Source organism: Sus scrofa, chromosome 14 (genome assembly GCF_054392235.1).
Source record: "Sus scrofa isolate SSC_HxYL_T2T_F1_AM1 chromosome 14, Sscrofa_HxYL_maternal_Yorkshire_Landrace_v2.0, whole genome shotgun sequence".
Classification (NCBI taxonomy): Eukaryota; Metazoa; Chordata; class Mammalia; order Artiodactyla; family Suidae; genus Sus; species Sus scrofa.
In genome coordinates this window covers 104,023,572-104,045,644 of record NC_139396.1, presented here as the reverse complement: position 1 = coordinate 104,045,644, position 22,073 = coordinate 104,023,572, and the positions used below count along the sequence as shown (strand labels likewise).

The following is a 22,073-nucleotide window of genomic DNA, read 5'->3' as shown; positions in this document are numbered from 1 at the left end:
CCAAGCTGTTGTTGATTTTGAAATTTATTTTTGGTGTCCTTGTCACTAGAGGTTATTATTATATTAATTTGGAGGGATACGGTTTTCTGTGTACTCGTGTATGTGGGTATGTAATTCAGTCTATGTGTACGTAATCCAGTTTTTCAATGATTTCCTTTATGCTATTGTCTTGTTTTGTTTATAAGACATCCCTTTCTAATTCTGAAATTATGACAATAAATAAATAAAAGTGTGGGTCTGGAATCTGAGAGCCGATATCAAACCCTGCCTCCACGCTCACTAGCTGAGTGGCCTTTAGTAAGAAATTTAGTCTCTTCATCTGTAAAATGTAGAGAACTGCTTACCAAACACAGTTATAACAGGAGACACATTATATAACTACTGCGAATCATCTAGCACAGAGCTTGACACAGCAACAGATGTTTGCTATGAAGAAATACATCATGGTCTTTAAGAGTTTGGGCTTTGGAGTTCCCCTTGTGGCACAGCGGTAACAAATCCGACTAATATCCATGAGGACACAGGTTCGACCCCTGGTCCCGCTCAGTGGGTTAAAGGATCCAGTGTTGCTGTGGCTGTGGTGTAGGCCAGTAGCTGTAGCTCCAATTAGACCTCTAGCCTGGGAACTTTCATATGCCGTAGATACAGCCCTAAAAAAATAAAAAATAAAAAGGAGTTTGGGCTTTGGGTGGAATCTAAAATACTGATACATACGAATTTATTTACAAAATATAAACAGACTCACAGACTTCAAAAAAAACTTATGGTTGACAAAGGGGACAGGAGGCAGGGGGAGGGATGGACTCAGGGTTTGAGATCGGCATGTACACACAACTGTATATGGAGTGGATGGTCAATGCGGACCTGCTGTAGAGCACAGGGCACTCTACTCAGTATTCTGCAATAACCTCTAGGGAAAAGAATCTGAAAAAGAATGGATATGTATACATGTGTAATTGAATCACTATGTTGTAGAGCAGGAATTATCACAGCTTTGTAAATCAACTATACTTCGATAAAACTTGGGGGAAAAAAGAGTTTGGGCTTTGGAATCCACAATACTGAGGTTCAAATTCCAGCCCTTCCTGGCTCGGCTGTGAAACTGAGGGTAAGTTTCTAACTTCTTCAGTCCTTTGCTTTGTTTTTCGTCTTTTTTTTTTTTTTTTTTTTTTTTTTTAGGGCCGCATCCACGGCAAATGGAGGTTCCCAGGCTAGGGGTTGAACTGGAGCTATAATTGTCAGCCTGTGTCCTATGTCGAAGCCACAGCAATGCCAGATCCGAGCTACATTTGCAACCTACACCACAGATCATGGCAACGCCATATCCTTAACCCACTGAGCGAGGCCAGGGATTGAACCCACAACCTCATGGTTCCTAATCAGATTTGTTTTCACTGCACCACGACGGGAACTCCCCTGCTTTTTTTTTTTTTTTTTTCCATCTGCAAAATGGGGCTAATAATATGTATAAAATCTTTGGCACAGCATTTGAAGTATGTGCTCTGTAAATGACAGCTCTGATGGCTTATTATTTGACTGCAACACCAGGAGAGAATGCAGGTCAGGCTAAATAGGCAAGAGGAACTAAGAAAGGGAGATTGTCCAGAGTTGCCAACCCTTTTTGGTAACAGGGAAGCTGATCTCCATGGCCAAGATAACCGCGGTAACACAACAACTTAGACTGCCTACTCTCTGCATGCTAAGCAATGAGCTGAAAGTTTTATATTTTTGTCTTATCTGGAACTAGGTATGGTAGATCTTAATATTTGAGGGCTCACAAGTACCAGTTGGGGAAAAATTGGGAGGCAGAACCATACACAGGTTTAACAAATGTAAGTTTAGTTCTCTGATATAAAGTCGCACCGATGTTTTCTTAGGAGAGTCTCCCACGGCAATAGAAATAAAAACAGAAACCAACAAATGGGACCTAATCAAACTTACAAGCTTTTGTACAGCAAAGGAAACCATGAAATAAAAAGACAACCTATGGAATGAGAAAAAATATTTACAAGAATGTGGCAGATAAGGGCTTAAATTCCAAAATATCCAAAAAACACATAGAACTCAACAACAAAAACCAAACAACCCAAATAAAAAGTGAACAGAAGAACTAAAAAGGCATTTTTCCAAAGAAGATATACAGAAGCCAATAGGCACATGACAAGATGTTCAATAACACTAATTATAAGAGAAATGCAAATCAAAACTACAGTGGGAGACCAACTCATACTGGTCAAAATGAACCCCATTAAAAAGTCAATAACAAATAACATATGCTGGAAAGGGAGTGGAGAAAAGAGAATCCTCTTGCACTGTTGGTGGGAAATGTAAGTTGGCACAAGCACTATAGAAAACAGTATGGAAATTCTTCAGAAAACTAAAGACAGAATTACTATATGACCTAGCAATACCACTCCTGAACATTTATCAGACAAAACTATAATTTAAAAAGATACATGCACCCCTATTTTCATAGCACTGCTATTCATAACAGTCAAGATGTGGAAACAACTTAAAGGTCCGTTAATGAATGAATGGATAAAGAAGATGTGGCATGCATGTACATAGAAAAGCACACACACAGTGGAATACAATTCAGCCATGAAAAAGAAGAAATAATGCCATTGGCAGAAACAATGATAAACCTAAATATCATTATACAAAGTGATGCCAGAAAGAGAAAGGAAAACACAAAACAATATACTTCTATGTGGAATCTAAAATATGGCAAAAAAGAACCTATCTACAAAACAGAAATGACTCACAGATACATAAAACCGACTTGCAGTTGACAAGGAAGAGGGAGTGGGGAAGGGATGAACTATGAGTTGAAGGATAGTAGATGCAAACTGTTACACATAGGAGGGATAAAAAACAAACCCCTATGTATAGTAGAGAGAACTATATTCAATATCCTCTATAAATTATAATGGAAAAGAATATATAGAAGACTGCACACGTATGTATAACTTTATCACTTTGCTGTACAGCAGAAATTAACATATAGTTGTAATTCAAGTATACTTCAATTAAAAAAATAAGAAATGGAAGTACAATATAAAGAATATTATGCTCTGATAAAAGAATAAATAGAGGCTATAAACAGAACACTATAAGGCTACTCTCTCCCTTCAGCTGAGGACAAGGCCCCATGGAAGGAGAAACGTGGATGCCCCATGCCCCCTGCTCAGCATGGGGGTCAGACCTGGTTGGAAAAGGCGTCATGGCCACACCCTGGTGGAAGAGATATCAGCTGGTGCCTGGGCCAGAGCTGGTCTGCAGCTGCTGGACAGGCAGGAAGGGCACCCGGGAGCCACAGCCTGGTGGGTGGGGATGTGAGCCTGGAGACAGAGTCAGGTGGCATGTGGGCAGGGGACATGAACGCACAGTGTCTGTGTGGGGAAGGGCATGGGGACGTGATGGCCGGGCCACGCAGGTCTGTGGGGTCTCTGGCACGGGGCCAAGGCAGGGCACCCCAGGAGCCCCGACACCTGCCAAAACCAGCCCAAGAAGCCCCTTCCTCCTGCAGGGTTCTCCCAGCTCCCTCGACAGTTATAGCTCACGTTATGCTCACTGGCAGGGAGAGAGGCTCGGGACAAGTCTGCCCACCTTCACGGAGCAGTCATGCGGGGTGAGTGTGCAGCTAAGGAGGAAGAGTACATTCATCACCAGCACAGACAGCTTGGGGCGTGTGAGGAAGGCTGGGCACATATACGTGTGGATCCACACACGCGTGCGTGTGCTCATAGGTATGATAATCCCCCCACCCCACAATATACTATTTTGGATTACTTTCTATCTTTCAGATCTCCTGCCTGCATATACAGGTTGAAAATGCGAGCAGGGTAGGCCATGCCTTTGAGAGTTAATGTGGCAAAGCTAGCGTGGTGCCCTCACTCAGGATTCAGAGTCCAGACCTTGCTGTGTGTCCCCAGGCACATCAATTGCCTCTCTGAGCCTCCAAAAGGGTCCAAAAGGGAAAGCAGGAACCTAAGTCAGCTGCCTTCCGGGCCCCTGCACCGCAGGCCTGCCCTGGGAATCTGCGTGCCCGGCCTCCCTGGGGAGTAAACCTGTTCAGGCCTTGTGGTGAGTCCCTGAGCTCTCCTCCTGCTGCTGTGTCCCACTGCAGCTTCTACCAAGCTGGGTAGTTTTTCATCCAAGGCGTAGAAGGATAGGTGCTTCAAACAGGTGCAGTAGACATTCTGGAGAAAGAGACAGCAGAATTTGGGGAATGGAAAAGAAAAGTCACCTTCTCTCCCCTTACACACAGCACTGGCAAGTCGGGGGTCCAGAATGCTCAGTGCTTCCCTCTGCTGGTCATTTTCTGCACAGCCGCATCAAAAGGGAAAGTTTTGCAAGGCTCTTGCTTCAACTTACCTAAGGACCTGCAGGAAGGAAGTGACATTTGTTAAGCACATGCTGATGGTCTTCCAGGGTGGTATGAATGCAGACATGAATTATCCTTGGTTGCTGCCTATAAAGAAGGCGTGAATTCCAGAGAGCCTGGGGAGGGTCTCAATGGCTGCGTTCTTCAAGCACATCCTGCCTCTGCTCTGAACTTCGGTTCTTTCAGCAGGTGGATGCACAAAGAATTGTAGGGATGGCCTTAAAAGATGAAGAGACTTTTTTACAGGTGGCGCTGAGAAGGAGAAGAGGGTATATTAGGCAGCTTAGAATGCAAGGTTCAAAATACACCCCTGAAAAGCCTGCAATATGTCCCCTTGTCTGGTTCCCTTGTGTGTGCAGCTGAGACCTGGGCTCCAGATCTCTAAGTAGCTGTCCTCCTCTGACATCTGCTCAGGGCCGGGGACAGAGGGACTGGAAAGACTTATTGAAGGAAGAAGCAAACCAACACCTGCCTATGTAGTCTCCCCCAACTTTAAGAAAGAGGAACCCTAGGATTCCCATGGAAGTATTCCAGCAGCTGTGGCAGCTTCCGGGGCAGAAGACTACCTGAGGTGCTTCACATGGAGGCACTGAAAGCAGAGTTTGAAGAATGGAAAAGAAAACCTAACTTTTCTTCTCTTTACACATGCAATTGGAAGTTAGGAGCCGGGAAAGCTCAGTGCTGCCATCTCCTGGTCATTGTCTGTGTAGCAGCATCAGAAAACTGGCAGGGAAGCTAGGCAGCAGGTGAGGAAAACCAAAGAGGCTTTATGTGATGTGCTGTCTCTTATTGGTTGGCTCGGACTGCTTGGAGGGCAGTGCTGCAAAGGGCTCTGGCAGGCCCTGAGCTCCGTGGGAAAGCATCCCAGAGTTGCTTAGTGATGTCTGTCCTGGGCAGGGGTTGGGGGGTGGAAGGGTCGGAGGTCAAAGAAAGCAGCAAGCCCAGGCTACACATTTGCCCTCCGGACCTAGAATTTCCACCACTGCTCTTTGTCTTGTGTTCATCTCAACCGTTGTTGAGCGTGCGCTCTGCTCTGGCCAGGAAAGCTTCCCTGAGCTCTTGGTTCTTCCCTTTACGCACCCCCCCAAATGCTACCCTGTGTTCCTCTGAGGGCCAACACTCTTTCCTGTACTGTTGCTTTATTCACACTATAGTATTTTGGACTGCTTTTTACCTTTCATATATATATATATATACACACACACAGGCTGAAAATGCCTTCACGGGAGATTCTGCCTTTGAGAATTAATGTGGTCAAGCTAACATGATACACTGAATTAGGAGTCAGAAAACCTGCACTTGCTGTGTGTCCCAGAGCACATCATCTTACCTCGCTAAACCTCGGTTGCCACAAGTGAAAACAGGAACCAAAGAAAGCTGCCTTCGGGGCCCCTGCACCACAGGCCTGCCCTGGGAATCTGCATGTCAGGCCTTCCTAGAGAGTAAAGAGGTTCAGTCCTTGTGGGGAGTCCCTAGGCTCTCCACCTGCCACTCTGTCCCACTGCAGCTTCTGCAGATGCTCAGTACAGTTTTTCATCAGAGGAGTAGAAAGTTGAATGCTTCAAACTGGAGAGTGGGCATTCCGGAGGCAGGAACAGAAGAGTCTGGAGAAAGGAAAAGTCCCACTTTTGTCCCATTATACCTGAAATTGGCAGGTTAGGAGTCTGAAAAGCTCTGTGCTGCCATCTGCTGATCATTTTCCACACAGCAGCATGAAAAGAGAAATCATTTTACAAGGCTCTTGTTTCCACTTACTTAAGACTTGGAGGAAGGAAGTGCCATTCACTGAGCCCCTACTGTTTAGAAAGGAGAGTCTTCCAGGGTGGTATGACTGTGGACATGAATTATCCTTGGATGCTCCCTGTAAAGCATCCTTCTTTAAGGTATGGTTTGCAGAGAGCCAGGGTTGCATCTCAATGATTGTGTTCTTCAAGAACATGCTGCCGCTGCTGTGAACTTCAGTTTTTCTTGGCAGGTGGAACCACAAAGACTCATAGGGCAGGCCTGAAAAGATGAAGAGGTTTGTGACAGGTGGGTACTGAGAAGGAGAAGAGGGCATCCTAGGATGTCGGTTTCAAAAGACGTCCTTGGAAAGCCTGCCCTGTGTCTCCTTCTCTGGTCCTCTTGTGTGTGCAGATGAGACCTGGGCTCCAGACCTCTAAGTAGCTGTCCTCCTCTGACATCTGCTCAGGGGCGGTGACAAAGCAATTGGAAAGACTTCTTAAAGGAAGAAGGAAAGCAACACCTGAATAGTCAGTCCTTTTGGGGAGTCCCTGTTATCCTTCTGCCATTGTGTCCCAAACTGTAGCTTCTGGAGATGCTTGGTCATCAAAATAGAAGAAGTGTGGATGCTTCAAAGGGAGAAGTTAACAGTGGGCATCGGAGGCAAGGTCAGAAGAATTCAGAAAATGGAAAAGAAACCCCACTTTCCTTGCCTTATACCTCCAACTAGCAAGTTAGGAGTTGGAAAGGCTCCGTGCTGCCATCTGCTGGTCATTTCCTGCATTGCCGCATCAAAAAGAGAAACAGCTTTACAATGCTCTTGCTTACTTACCTAAGAGCCTCCAGGAAGAAAATGATACTTGCTGAGCACATGCTGTTGGAAAAGGACTGTCTTCCAGGGTGGTCTGAATGTGGACGTGAATTACCCTTGGATGCTCCCCATAAAGAAGGCACGGATTGCAGAGAGCCAGGGCTGCTTCTCAGTGTCTGCGTTCTTCAAGCACATCCTTCCGCTGCTCTGAACTTCAGTTTTCTCGAGCACGCGAATGAACAAAGACTTGTACGAAGGGCCTTCAGAGATGAAGCCGTTTGTATCAGGTGGGCACTGAGAAGAAGAGGGCTTCCTAGGATGACGGTTTCAAAAGACGCCCTAGAAAGCCTGCCCTATGTCTCCTTCTCTGGTCCCCTCGTGTGTGCAGATGAGAACTGGGCTCCAGATCCCTAAGTAGCTGTCCTCCTCTGACATCTGCTCAGGGCCGGGGACAGAGGAACTGGAGAGACCATTTAAAGAAAAATGAAACCAACACCTGCCTATGTAGTCTCCCCCAACTTTAAGAAAGAGGAAACCTGGGATTCCCATGGAAGTACTCTAGTAGACGTGGCAGCTCCTGCGGCAGAAGAGTACCTGCGGTGCTTCGCATGAAGGCACTGAAAGCAGAGTTTGGCGAATGGAAAAGAAAACCTAACTTTTCTCCCCTTTACACATGCAATTGGGATGTTAGCAGCCAGGAAACTTCAGTGCTGCCACCTCCTGGTCATGTTCTGTGTAGCAGCATCAAAATAGAAGGGGCACCGCGCACTAGTTTAAACTCACCTCAGGGCCTGGAAGAAGGGAAGGTCTGAAGGCAGACATGAGTGAGCCTGGGATGCCGCCTACAAAGAGGACACGGACTCCAGACAGCCAGGGGTGCTTCTCAACGTCTGTGTTCTCGAAGAACACGCGTTCTTCTCACTTGACACAGTGCCATGGAGGGCCAACTGGGTTGGAAAGAGTCCTTGTTCACATGGTCATTCAGGAACTCAGGTTTTTTCCAACCTGATGCTTTGTTCTCTCCTAGGACATGGTCCTCATCTGCAGGGTCCACCGAGGGCCAAAGGCACCTCTGTGTCCTGGTTCTGAACAGGATATACATCACGGCAGAGCAGACACCCAGTCTCTGTAGTTCCACACCCAGGGATGGCACACTTTATTGACCTCACACACACCTGGTCACTGGTCACTTAGTCACACAGCCATAACAAGAGGCAAGGGAACATGGAAGATGGCGAATCCAGCTGAGCCACCCTGTGCCCAAGTACAGGTGCAGCGCTCTGCTGTTCCACGAAGAGGCGTCTTTTCCTTGCCTGTTGGACAGGTTCCCATATATCCATTTCTTCCCCAGCTTCCAAACTCTTGTCTCCATGGCTGTCTCCTGCCCCAGGCTCTTGATCCTTGGGTCGCATAAGCTGTCTAAGCCTTTACTAGATCATTCCCAGCATCTTTAGGGACGGAGAGGCAAGAACCCATTGGTTCAAGCTGCCCCTCTGGTCTGCAAGCTTTCAGTTCTATCTGGAGGAGTTCCCTGGTGGCTCAGTGTGTTAAGGATGTTGTCACTCGGTGGTTCAGGTCGCTACTGTGGCACAGGGTTGATCCCCGGCCCAGGGACTTTTGCATGCCATGGGCGCAGCCCCACAATTAGGTCTTCAAATACTTCTTCAGGTTATTTCCATTCCTATTATATCTTGGGCATCGTTCCCCTCAACTTGTTGCTCTTCATTTCTCTTCCATAGCAATAACTTTCTCTCTCACCTCCTAAACTGTTTGTTCCTTCCTAAACAGTGCCATCTGCAGCAACATGGATGGACCCAGAGGTTCTCATACCAGGTCAAATACCATATGATATCACTTATTGGTGGAATCCTAGTATGACACAAGTGAAGTAATTTCCAACAACAAAAGAGGCTCAAGGCTCAGGGAAGAGACTTGTGGTTGCACAGGGGGAGGTAGGGATGGATTGGGAGTTTGGGATTAGCAGATGCAGACTCTTAAGATAGAGACTGGATAAGCAATAAGATTCTCCTACATGGCACAGGGAACTATATACAATATCTTGAGATAACCATAGTTCACAAAAATATAAAAAAGATTGCAATATACCTAAAACAGCATCGCTTTGCCGTATAGCAGAAATCATAGTTGTAATTCAAGTATACTTCAATAGTAATGAAAGAAACGGAAGTGTCCTATGAAGAATATTATGTTCTGCTAGCAGAGTAACTAGAGGGTATAAACAGCTGAGGACGAGGCCCCACGGAAGGAGAAACTTGGAAGGGGGCGCCCCTCCCCAGCCTGGGGTCAGATCTTGTTGCAAAAGGGGTCATGGCCACACCCTGGAGGAAGAGAAATCAGCTGGTGCCTGGGCCAGAGCTGGTCTGCAGCTGCTGGACAGGCAGGAAGGGCACCCGGGAGCCACAGCCTGGTGGGTGGGGATGTGAGCCTGGTGACAGAGTCAGGTGGCATGTGGGCAGGGGACATGAACGCACAGTGTCTGTGTGGGGAAGGGCATGGGGACGTGATGGCCGGGCCACGCAGGTCTGTGGGGTCTCTGGGGGGCCTGCTGGGCACGGGGCCAAGGCAGGGCACCCCAGGAGCCCCGACACCTGCCAAAACCAGCCCAAGAAGCCCCTTCCTCCTGCAGGGTTCTCCCAGCTCCCTCGACAGTTATAGCTCACATTATGCTCACTGGCAGGGAGAGGGGCTCGGGGCAAGTCTGCCCACCTTCACGGAGCAGGCATGCGGGGTGAGTGTGCAGCTAAGGAGGAAGAGTACATTCATCACCAGCACAGACAGCTTGGGGCGTGTGAGGAAGGCTGGGCACATATACGTGTGGATCCACACACGCGTGCGTGTGCTCATAGGTATGATAATCCCCCACCCCACAATATACTATTTTGGATTACTTTCTATCTTTCAGATCTCCTGCCTGCATATACAGGCTGAAAATGTTAGCAGGGTAGGCCCTGCCTTTGAGAAGTAACGTGGTGAAGCTAGCTTTAAGATTCAGAGCTCCGGACCATGCTGTGTGACTCCGAGCACATCTACTTCCCTCTCTGAGCCTCAGTTTCCACAAGTAAACACGTAACTACCTAAGTAAGATGTCTTCTGGCCCCCTGTTCCCCTGCCCTGGGAATCTGCATTCCAAGTCTCCCTAGGGAATTGTGCAGTCCTTGTGGTGTGTCCCTTCTCTTTCCTCCTGCCATTGTGTCCCACACTGCAGCTTCTACAGAGCTGGGTACATTTTTTCATCATGGAGTATGAATTTAGGTGCTTCAGATGGGAGCAGTGAACATTCCAGGGACACTGACAGCAGAATTTGGAGAATAGTAAACCAAAACCCACTCTTTCCCCCTTAAACCTGCAATTGGGGAGTTAGTTCCCGGGAAAGCTCAGTGCTGTTCTCTGCTGTTCATTTTCTTTGTAACAGCATTAAATTGGTAATAGTTTTAAATGCTCTTGTTTCAACTTACCTAATGAACTGGAGGAATGAGGTGACATTTGCCTGGCACCAACCGTTTCCAAAGGGCTGTCTTCCAGGGTGCTATAGATCAAAACTTGAATTATCCTTGGATGTTCCCTATAAAGAAGGCATGGACTGCAGAGAGCCATGGCAGCTTCTCTATGGCTGTATTCTTCAAACACATCCTCCGCTGCTCTGAACTTCAGTTTTCTCAGCAGGTGGATGCACAATGGATTTAGAAGGAGGGCCTTAAAAGATGAAAAGGGTTTTTTACAGGGGGGTCCTGAGAAGGACATGAGGGCATCCTAGGCAGACTAGGATGAGGGCTTCATGAGATACCTTTAAAAAGCCTCCCCTATGTCACCTTCTCTGGTCCCCTCGCGTGTGAAGTGAGAACTGGGCTCCAGATCTCTCAGTAGCTGTCTTCCTCGGACATCTGCTCAGGGGTGGGGACAGCAGAGTTGGAAAGACTTCTTGAAGGAAGAAGGAAACCAAAGCCTAGGTAGTCTCCACCAACTTTAAGAATCAGGAACCATAGGATTCCTGTGAAATTATTCCAGCAGCTGCTCCAGCACACCATCGTTGTCGCCGAGGCAGCTGCCCACCCAGAAGTACTGGAGCTGCTTCACAGGAAGGCACCGAGAGCAGAATTTGGAGGATGGGGGGAAAAAAAATCAACTTCTCTCCCCTTTACAGTTGGACAGTTAGGGGCCCAGAAAGCTCAGTGCTGCCACCTGCTGGTCATTTTCTGTGGCCCAGACTCAAAATACTAGTTTTGCAACACTCTTGTTTAAACTCACCTAAGGACTTGGAATAAGGCAGTGGTCTGAATGCAGACATGAGTTAGCTTTAGATGCTGCCTGTAAAGAGGGCACAGACCCCAGAGGAGAGCCACGGATGCTTCTCAATGGCTGCATTCTTCAAACACATCCTCTGCTGCTCTGAACTTCAGTTTTCTCAGCATGTGGATGGACAAATGATTGGGAGAGAGAGCCTTAAGAGATGAAGAGATTTGTTACAGGTGGGTACTGAAAAGGACATGAGGACATCCTAGGCAGACTAGGATGAGGGTTTCAAAAGACGCTCTTAGAAAGCCTGACATGTGTCTCCTTTTCTGGTCGCCTGGTTTGTGAAGCTGAGACCTGGGCTCCGGATCTCTAAGCAGCTGTTCTCCTCTGACATCTGCTCAGGGGCAGGGATCTAGGAATTGGAACAACTTCTGGAAGGGACAATGAAATCAACACCCAAGTAAGGAGTTCCCACTGTGGCTCAGCAGAAACGAATCCGACAAGTATCCATGAGGACACAGGTTTGATCCTTGGCCTCACTCAGAGGGTTAAGGGTCCAGTGTTGCCATGAGCTGTGGTGTTTGTCGCAGATGCGGCTTGGATCCCACGTTGCTGTGGCTGTGGGGTAGGCTGGCAGCTACAGCTCTGGTTTGACCCCTAGCCTGGGAACTTCCATATGCAGAAGGTGTGCCGCACCCCCCCCCCCAAAAAAAAGCCAAAAAAAAAACCCACAAAAAAACAAAACCAACCAAACAAAAAACCCCAAGTAGTTTCCACCAATTTTAAGAAAGAGGAACCCGTGGATTCCTGTGGAAGTATTCCAGTAGCCAATCCAGTATGCCACCATTGCCACTGTGGCAGCTGCTTGGTCAGGAAAGAACATGAGGTGCTTCACAAAGAGGTACTGAGAGCAGAGTTTGGAAAACGGAAAAGAAAAGCCAACTTTTCTCCCCTTTACACAAGCAGTTAGGAGCCAGGAAAGCTCAGTGCTGCCACCTGCTGGTCATTTTTTGTGTTGCAGCATCAAAATAATTAGTTTTACAATGCTCTTGTTTAAACTCACCTAAGGACCTAGAGGAAGGAAGCAGTCTGAATGCAGACATGAATTAGCCTTGGGTGTTGTCTACAAAGAGGGCATGGACTTCAGAGAGCCAGGGCTGCTTCTCAATGGCTGCGTTCTTCAAGTACATCCTTTTCACATGGGAAAGTGTCATCACTGCAGTCCAGGTTGGCTAGTCTTTATTCCACATGGTCACTCAGGAACCCAGGTTTCTTCCATCTTGTTGCCCTGCTATCTCCTAGTGTATGGTCCTCATATTCGAGGTCCAAGGGTCCAAAGCCACTTCTGTGTTCCAGTTCTGAAAATGATACAGACCATAACATAGAAGACACCCAGTGTGTTCAGGTCCAGACCCAGAAATAGCACCCATTACCTCACACACACTTGGTCAGTGGTCACTTAGTCACAGAGCCCCAGCAGAGGCAAAGGAGTATGGCAGATGTAGAGTCCAGCTGAGCACCATGTGCCCAACTATGGTTCCATGCTCTGAAGGAAGAGAACAGATTTCATGCCTCTGCCTCACCCTCCTTGGTACCTCCACAGCCTGCCTGGTGCTCTCCAGGATTCTGGCCCATGAATAGGGTTCTTTCTCCTGCTTATTGGATTAGTTACAATACATCACTTTCTGTCCCAACTTCCAAACTTTGTCCCTATCTCTGTCTCTCCCCCCGCCTCCATGCTCTTGTTCCTGTAGCTCTCTGGGCTTCTAGACCTTTACTAGTCCAATTCCTAGCATATTTAGGGAAGGAGTGAAAAGAATTCATAGGTTCAATCTGCCATGTTCCATAAGATTTCAATTATATCTTGAGGAGTTCCCTGGTAGCTCAGCTCGTGAAGGATCTGGTGTTGTCACTGCTGTTTCTCAGGTCGCTACTGTGACCCTGGTTCAATCCCTGGCCCAGGAAATTCTGCATGCAGTGGGTGCAGCAGAGGCACCTCTTGGCTGGGGCAGAGGCAAGGTTATCTCACTGTGCAGTACCAGAATGATAAGCTAGGAGAGTCAGGAACACTTCCTAAAGACCCCACATCACTAATATCTGAAAGATACTTCACAGCTATATAGTAGGATATTTTTATCCAGATGGCCAGAAACGGACGCAATCCTGAGAGAGAACAGCATGGGCAAAACCACATAGTCCAAGAAGTACAGTGGCTTGGGGTGGGAGCAAATCAAACCGAATAGGGAGCCCTCTGGTGGTGACTGTGAAAAGTGCAAGTCTCGAAAGCTAGGCTGTGGGCCTAAGGAGGGATTCTGAGTAATAGGGTGCCTGGACCATTCTGGAGGAGGGGGAGGGGAGAGGTAAAGCAGCAGCAGGATAGAGGAGTTTTAGAGGGACACTCAGGAATGTTTAAGGGAAATGTTACCTAGTTTCTGCTGTGTGAGGTGAGATGGGATTCTTTCATCTCCCCAGGCAACGGTCTGCACACTATTCATATCAAAGTAAGAAGTAAGGCAGGGAAAGCGGGAGGTGGCCAGAAAGGCACAGCGAGGCTGAGCTGGACAGGAAATGCCTGGAGGGAAGAAGACTTAGGAGGACACAATTCCTGCCATCTTCAAAGTCCACAACAGTATGGAAGAAGAAGCGTGTGTTCTGTGAAGGTCACAGCTGTGTCCTGGGGGTGGAAAGGAGAGGAAAACAGATTTTGATGCTCACTGGTTATGAGAGCAAAGCCATTTCAAAAGAGAATGGACTGCTTCAGGAAGGACTGAGCTCCCCATCCCTGGAAGCACACAAGCCGTAAGTGGTCGGCCACATGCCAGGGAGGCTAGGCTGCTCACATGATTCCTGCATGAGGTGGGATGTTGACAGGTGACTCTGAGATCTCTGAGCTTCCACTGAAGACTAGGAAAAGCAATCGCATCCCTTTGGGTCCTCCATTCTTAGTCAATTCATTCAGGCACTGAGAGGGTCATCTTTCATTTGATCGAAGGTATTAAATTCCACCTATGTGTTCAGATTAAGTCTTGGGTGGCACAGGGTACATCCAGAAATAGATGTGGTAGGAGAAGGCAGAATCTACAAGGCAAGAGGAAGAAGAAGGGTTGTTGATGACAATGCAGTGCTTAGACTGCAAGAATCGAGGGCCAGGTGTTTAAACATCATTTTTCCTTGAAGGCTGTGTCCATTAGGAGCTCTGCAGGAAAGAGAATCGCCCCAGATGGTTCCTGTGAAGATGCTGTAATAAAGAGATGAGCGACAGAGGTGGGAGTGGCTTAGAGGAACAGACAGGGAGGGAGAGGCTCATAGAGACTAGCAGTAGTGGGAAGCCCTCATCACTCACAGGCTGAAGGGATTAGGAGACGAAAGTGTGTTCTGAGCCCCTTGAGAGCTGGAGCTGTGGAGGAGGGGTCTCCTGAGGACACCGCGACCATGGAGGTCACACCTGTAGATGGAGACACACTGGTGAAGAGAGCGGGGAGCTGGGGAGGAATACCCCAGCGCTCTCTCCTCCCAAGTTCCAGAATCCCCACCCCCACCCCCAGCCTCCCCTGTTAACCCAACCAGGGGCAAAGGAGCCGGGAGGACTCAGCCTGCAGGGGTGAGCCTCCCCCAGCACAGAGCAGAGAGACAGGGAAAGAAAAAAGTGGCGGAAGAAGTGACAGCAGAGAATGACCAGTGTCAGGGCTCCTTCTGCGACAGAGGCTGCACACTGCCCCACTGCATCCTGTTGCCTGGAATGCAGACACATTATGGGCCATTTTCGACCATGGAAGGCAGAGAAACCATAGTGCACCAGATCCCCAGAGCCACAGGGGGGCTGCCCCAGGCCCAGCCAGCTGCCCTTAGGAATATTCCATGAAAGAGACACCCAAGGTGGCTATGGTGTGAAGCTGCCAACCTGTGCCTGCCCAAGGTATTATAGCCTTTGTGGATTTTGAGAAGGATGGAGTCCCCATCTTTATGGAAGCTTACTGCGTGGTTTTACAGCACTCTGCAGGGGTCAAGTTTCCTTCTTGCCCAGGACCCCCAGCCCTGCAATTGCTCAGAGCAACTATTACCTTGTGCAGAGAAGCTGCCTTTAGTGCTCTCTGCAAAGCGGCAGTTCCCAGCAGGGTGGGTAGGCTGGGGCTGGGTGATTGAGTGCTGCCTCCGCCACTGCCTCTCTCCTCCCCAGCGGGGCTCTCTGTCCTGCACAGGTGATCTCCCCATCGGCTGTGACCTCTCTGCGCCCGAGAGCCTGTGGGAGGGCACTTGGGGGCAAGAATCACTTCCCGCTGGTCCCCCGTTGAAAAAGTCATGGCCCATTAAGCAGCACCACCGCACTTCCGGTGAGAATGCATTAAGCCTCCACTGGAATCAGCAGTGGACCTGCTCCTACCCCGCCCCGCCCCCCAGGGAATGTAGCACAAGAAGAGGCAGGGAGATGGGGCAGGAACAAGGCAAATGCAGTTGGTATGAACTTCTGACAACACTATTGTGTCTTGGTATTTCTTTAGGTTACAAAGCAATTTCAGAGAGTTTCACTCCATCTGGGAAGTTTGGAAAAAGCAATTTTCATTCCCATTTTGCAGATGAAGAAACTGAGGGGAAAAAAAAAACGGAGTTCCCGTTGTGGCACAGTGGTTAACGAATCCGACCAGGAGCCATGAGGTTGCGGGTTCGCTCCCTGTCCTTGCTCAGTGGGTTAATGATCCGGCGTTGCCCTGAGCTGTGGTGTAGGTTGCAGACGCGGCTCGGATCCCGCGTTGCTGTGGCTCTGGCGTAGGCCGGTGGCTACAGCTCCGATTCGACCCCTAGCCTGGAACCTCCATATGCCGTGGGAGCGGCCCAAAGAAATAGCAAAAAGAAAAAAAAAAAAAAAAGAAACTGAGGTTTACAGGAGTAAAATTAACTTACCTAGTGATACATGTACCTGGGAGCCAGTCAGGCCAGGAGCAAAACCCAGTTTCTGGTATTTAAGCCAGATCTTCCCCTTGTCCCAGAGAGCTCTACCTGGTCAAAGAAAAACTCCCCTTTCTGAGCAGACATTTTATGAAGTCTGGGAAAATTCTGATAGCCTCTCTTTTCCTTGCCCTGGAACAGAGATAAAGTGGTTGTCAGGGGAGACGTCACCAGTGTCCCACCTCCACAAGTGACAGTGATGGTTTCAGCGAGCTTGTCTAGATGTGTCAGGCCATACTTGACCACAAAGTGTGGGTGTGTATGGCAGGTGTGTTGTGTAGTGGGTGGATATATGAGGTATGCCTGTGTGGAGGGGTGTGTGTGTGTGTGTGTGTGTGTGTGTGTGTGCGCGTGCGCGCGCACACGCATGTGATCAGTAGTGTGGAGGTTGGGCCGTTCTGGCGTAGAGGGAGCTGCCACAGGGTGCTCAGGCCTTCGTAGCACACGTGTCAGGCCTCACAACCCCTAGTCACCCACCCCACCCCGATGTCACTGCTTAGCCGGTTGGCCTGCCCACCTGAGGCCTGTTGCACTGTGTCAGCTGAGGCTTCTCCTGCCCTAAACAGGTCCACATGCTTGGCACAGACCGAGCTTTCACACTGGCTCTGTCCCCAACGGCAGGTCCCCTCTGGGCCAGGCCAGCTGCCCTGCTCCCTTGCGACCTCCACTCACAGGAGAGCCCCTCCCTGCCCAGGATGGGAGAAGCCATTCCCAAGCCGGACAGAATAGCCACGTCACCTCTGCCCTCCTCACTCCTGAAAATAGTCAAAACCAGGGTCTGCCGCCCGAGCTCTGCAAACATAAATCCTTCAGTGAGGGAGGATGGTGGCCTCAGCTGTCATCCTCTCAGCGAGGCCAGTCCTACCTCCTTCTTTTAGACCACAATACACCCCTCACCCTCACCCAGCCCAAACCCGGACCCCTCATGGTGCTCTCGTTTCTCTTTCTTTTTAAAAATAGCACTTTTCACCTTCTAACATTGTAATTGACTTGCTAGGTTTCTTCTTTGTCTCCCCACTAGATTGGAGGCTCCATGAGGGCAGGGAGGCGGTGTTGTCTTGCATGTGTTTAGAGGAGAGGACGAAGGCCATTTAGAAGGGGCTCCAAAATACATGTGGAAGGAAGAGAGGGAAGGAGGGAGGGACTTAATACCAACATCCCACCTGGGCCAGGCCCACAGTGATGGGTGAGGGGGAGTATCCCCTCCCCGTACAGCTGGGGACAGCGAGAGGCCTGTCAGCTTTCCAGTCACCAGCCTGATGGGAAGGCACAGCTGTGGCTGGGAGGGAGCCTGGAAGAAGAATGTGTTCAGTTTCTGGTGACGGAACTGCTGGCCAGGGATGCACTTAATTTAGCCCAAGTCTGGCATGGAGTGGGGAGTGGCGATTAATGCAGATCAGGTGCTGTTCTTTCCTCAGGGCTGGGGCTGGGGGCTGGGGGCTGGGTTTGAGGCAAGTGTGTTACTGGCCCCCAGGGTCTGAAACCAGGCCCAGAGCCAGGGGAGGTAATCACTCTCCTGGGACAGTCCTTCCTCCAGGGGGACAGCATGGCCGGATCTCACCTGCAGGGGTCACAGTGAACCAAAACAGCCCATGCAAGGCTTTATGGCCTGCACATCCCTTTTGCAGGCATGAGCTCATTTGGGACCCACCACCACCTGCCAGGGAACTAAAGTTTCCATTTTACAGGTGGGAGAGGGACGCTGCCAGTGTAGGAGGGGCTGGCAGGAGGGCGGCTGGAATCTGGGGCTTCTGTCATCCCCTGTGGTGTAATAGAAGGAGACAGACCTGCTCACATGGTCCAGGCCCCCAGGAGGGGTGGGGCAGCCCCTTCAAGCTGTGCCAGGCCCCGTGCCAATGTCAGGAAGGCAGAACTCGTCTAGGCTGGGAATCAGAACATCCAGGTTTGAGTTCTGGTGGGGCTCCCGATTGGTCAGGCCAGCACCACTCCCCAGGGCTCAGTTTCCCAACCTGGACAAGACCTGTCCAGTTGATGGTGCTCAGGTGGGCTCTAGTGAGACTCAGACACAACTAGGCTTTGTACGCCATGGCTCCACTTACCGGCCAGGCACTTCCAGAGGCTTCCATGGAAGCTCATTCTCGTCCTTCCTTTCCTTCCACCTTTCCCTTCTCTTCCCATCCCCTGTCCCTCTGCCCTGGGCCAGGGGATCTGAGTAAAGCTCGAGCAGCTCAGCTGCTCTCCAGGGCGCACTGCCCAGCAGCCGCTCCAGCATGCCACCGTGGCCACTGTGGCAGCTGCCTGGACAGGAAAGGACTGACTCTTCATGGGGGGACTCTGGTTGGGGCTTTACTCACCTCAAGGTTTGAGTGATGATGGCAGGAGCTCAGGCTCTCAATGACTTTCACTTCCAAACAGGGCCAGTGGTGGAAACAACCCAAACGTCCAGCAAGGGAGGAATGCATTAAACAAGATGTGGTATATCCATCCAATAGGATGTTGTGCAGTCCTAGAAATGAAGAGGGGACTCTTGAGTCATGCAACACCACTGATGAGCCTTGGAAACCTTATGCCGAGCGAAAGAAGCCAGTCACAAAATTCACATGTTGTTTGAATCTGCGTATCTGAAACATCTAGAACAGGAAAATCCAAGAGACAGAAAACAGATCTGGTGGTGGTGGAGCGGAGACTGGGGAGCAAGGGTTTGATGAATAAGGGGTCTCCTTCAGGATGATGAAAATATTTGGGAACTTGATAAAGGTGGTGGTTGCACAATATTGTGAATGTACCGAATGCCATTAAATTACCGCCCTAAAGTGGTGAGTTTTATGTTAGATGAATTTTACTTCGATTAAAAAAAATTGGGAGTTCCCATTGTGGTGCGGCAGAAACGAATCTGACTAGGCACCATGAGGTTGCAGGTTCAGTCCCTGGCCTCGCTCAGTGGGTTAAGGACCCGCCATTGCCATGAGAAGTGGTATAAGTCGTAGACATGGCTTGGATCTGGTGTTGCCGTGGCTGTGGTGTAGGCTGGCAGCTGTAGTTCCAATTTAACCCCTAGTCTGGAAACCTCCATATGCTATGGGTACGGCCTTAAAAAAATATTGAGATGATGAATGCATTAGACCCAAGATGAACCTTCCTTCTGTCCCCAGCCTCTGCTGCCTCCAGATCCCAGCCATGGGCCCACCGGCACCTCCTCATCTACTGTCACCAGAGGTTCCACCCTTCACTTTCAGGCCAGCCCTGACTGCAGGCAGAAGCGTCCTGGAGATCCAGTAAGCTTGATGCATCTGTCCCCAGTTAGCTGGCACCTACTGCATGCCACCTCCCACTGAGCATTCACAAACTGGGAGGTGGGAACTTTCTCCCCACTAGAGAGAGAAGCTGTGAGATGCCCACTGCCCTTACACTGCAGCCCTGCTGCTGGCAGCTAGTTCTCAGCCCAGCCCCTTGCACTGCCATGGCAGGCCTACCACCCCAAACCTCCTCAGACACCTCAGTACAAGTTTCCCCTCTGCCCTACTCCCAGCTTTCTGCCATGCACAGGGCCCTGTGGGAACAGGCCTGCCTCTTGGGGGTCTTAGGACTGCAGCCTCCAGCCTGCACCCCTCAGCCTTTAACCTGGATCATGGCTGAGACTGTCCCAACCTTTGAGCATGGCCTGGTTCTCCTGGGGTAAGGGTCTAAGATCAAGACTGGACTCTTCCTTCTAAGCTTTGACCTTGGTAAAATAAGAAAGCCAATAATGGAGTTAGCACTGTGGCCCAGCGGTAAAAACCCGACTAGTATCCCTGGCCTCATTCAGTGGGTTAAGGATCTGGCATTGCTGTGAGCTGCAGCATAGGTCACAGATGCAGCTCTGGTCTGGTGTTACTGTGGCTATGCCTGTGGCTGGCAGCTGCAGCTCTGATTAGACCCCTAGCCTAAGAATGTTCACATGCCGCAGGTGGGGCCACTAAAAAAGAAAAAAAAATTACCCTTAAAACATCTTGGGAGACTGCTGGGGGACCTTGTACATAGCCCTTCAACACACCCAGGGGGACGGGCTTCCCTTCCACCAGAGTGGAAGCCAGCTTATGTTTCAAGGTCACATAGGAACAGCACCCATATGCTCACCCAGAATCACTCCTAGTATGAAAAGGAATCTGTACTGTGGGTACCCAGCTGGGTGCAGCAGATTCAGCCCTCAAATCACCCACTTCCTAAATCACCAGCCAGGGAGTTCCCATCATGGCTCAGTGGCAACGAACCCGACTAGGACCTGTGAGGACGCAAGTTTGACCCCTGACCTCACTCAGTGGGTTAAGGATCTGGCATTGCCATGAGCTGTGGTGTAGGTGGCAGATGCTGCTGGGATCCTGCATTGCTGTGGCTGTGGCGTAGGCCAGCAGCTGTAGCTCTGATTTGACCCCTAGCCTGGGAACTTCCATATGCGACAGGTGTGGCCCTAAAAAGCAAAAACAAAAGAAAACAAAAAAACCCTAAGTCACCAGCTAAATCATCCTCTCTTGGCCGGACATGTTCAGCTGACACGGCACACACACACCCAGGGCTCATGGGATGCTCAGGATCCGGGGGGAGTAAATAGTGCCCCTGCCCCGTGTGCTCCAGGCCAGAGGACTGGGCTGGTACTTACCAGGCCAGGTGGGTCAGTGGAGAGAGGGCATGAACTCAAAGTCATCAGCACATCAAAACGGGGTTCAAATCCTGACTCTGCTCTTTTGTATTTCTGTGAACAATTTAGCCTCCGCGCATCTCCATTTCCTTATTTGTCAAAGAGGAAAAGGCAAGATAGTTGGGGATGAAAGAAAAGAAGCTTTTCATGTAATAAGCATTCAGGAAATGGTGGTGAGCATGCTCGTGCACACACACGCACACCTCAGCTGGTGGAGGGTGGGGAGGAGGGGGGGACCTTGATGGGGACGTGGGAAGGGAGATCAGAGGTCAGAGGCAGATGGAAGAGGCATTTAGGGACCTGGGGGGAGGAGGCCGGGGAGGCTTGTATGTGGGGGTGCCACTGAGCCAGGAGGCCCCACCCCAAGTCCAGTCCTGCCTGCCACGCTGGGGAGGTGTCTTAGGAAGGCCAGCCAGCCAGGGATCAAAGGAGTGGACGCCAAGCCAAACATCAAAGCTGGGCCTGGGGTTTTGGGCCAAACGAAGAGCAGCAGGAAACGAACAGAGAGGCCCAAGAAGCCCTGTGTGTCTGAGCTCCCTGGGGTTTCAGAGACCTGGGTTGAGTGGCTGGGAGCCTTCTGGATTCCGTCCAGACCCCTGGCTAGCCCTGCTCGACCGTCCACTTGACTCATGTCGGGAGAAGAGAGGCAGGGGAGGGGGACCCACGCAGCTGTTCCTGAACTGGGGCCTCGGAAATTCGAGCCGAGCCACAGGCTGCTGGCAGGCAGGAGAGGGCCTCTTGGAAGCCCACTTCTGAGGCCCTGGCCCAGCCTCGCCAGCAGCCCTGGGATTAGCTCAGCAGTCTTCTCTGAGCTCCGAACATCTGCAGCCTGGCGTCCACGTCCCTCTATCCCAGCCCCACAGGGCAGCCCCCTGAGACAAGGGGTGGGGGATCAGACAGCTGCGACCTGGGAAGGGAGGTAGGAGGGGCCCCTGACTGGCCTGAGACTCAGGGATTAGGGCCCGGCAACGGTACAGGAGCCGCCCAGGACCTCATTCCAAAAATGCCTTCCACTTCCACCATTTCGTGGGCCTGAAGGAGATGGGGTTTAGGAGGGAAAGAGGGAAAATATCATCCATAACATTCCACTGCCTTCCAGGGAGGTGCTGGGCACTTTACCTGAAACTCATAGGTTGGTCTTACTATGTTTATCCCTTTGCAGAAACAGGCTCAGAGAGGTGAAGTAACTTGCTCTCCGTGATCCAGTAAATTAGCAGTAGAGCCAAGATACCAATCCAGGTCACTCTAATTCTAATCTCGAGTCCTCTCTTTAGCCAGAGCCCAAAGAATTGGAACCAGGAAGGTCAGCATGGAATCCA

General features: G+C 50.0%; 1 long non-coding RNA gene across 1 annotated transcript; it reads right to left on the bottom strand.

Moving 5' to 3' along the window:
* Positions 1–1,819: 1,819 nt before the first annotated feature.
* On the bottom strand, positions 1,820–20,794 carry LOC146396911 (uncharacterized). Its single transcript, XR_014827739.1, has 10 exons — positions 20,716–20,794; positions 18,434–18,585; positions 16,074–16,250; positions 14,015–14,252; positions 12,238–12,532; positions 10,397–10,634; positions 7,704–7,867; positions 5,718–6,391; positions 4,378–4,639; positions 1,820–4,202 (listed from the first exon to the last, which is right to left on the bottom strand). It is a non-coding gene; the product is annotated as an uncharacterized LOC146396911 (long non-coding RNA).
* Positions 20,795–22,073: the final 1,279 nt, after the last annotated feature.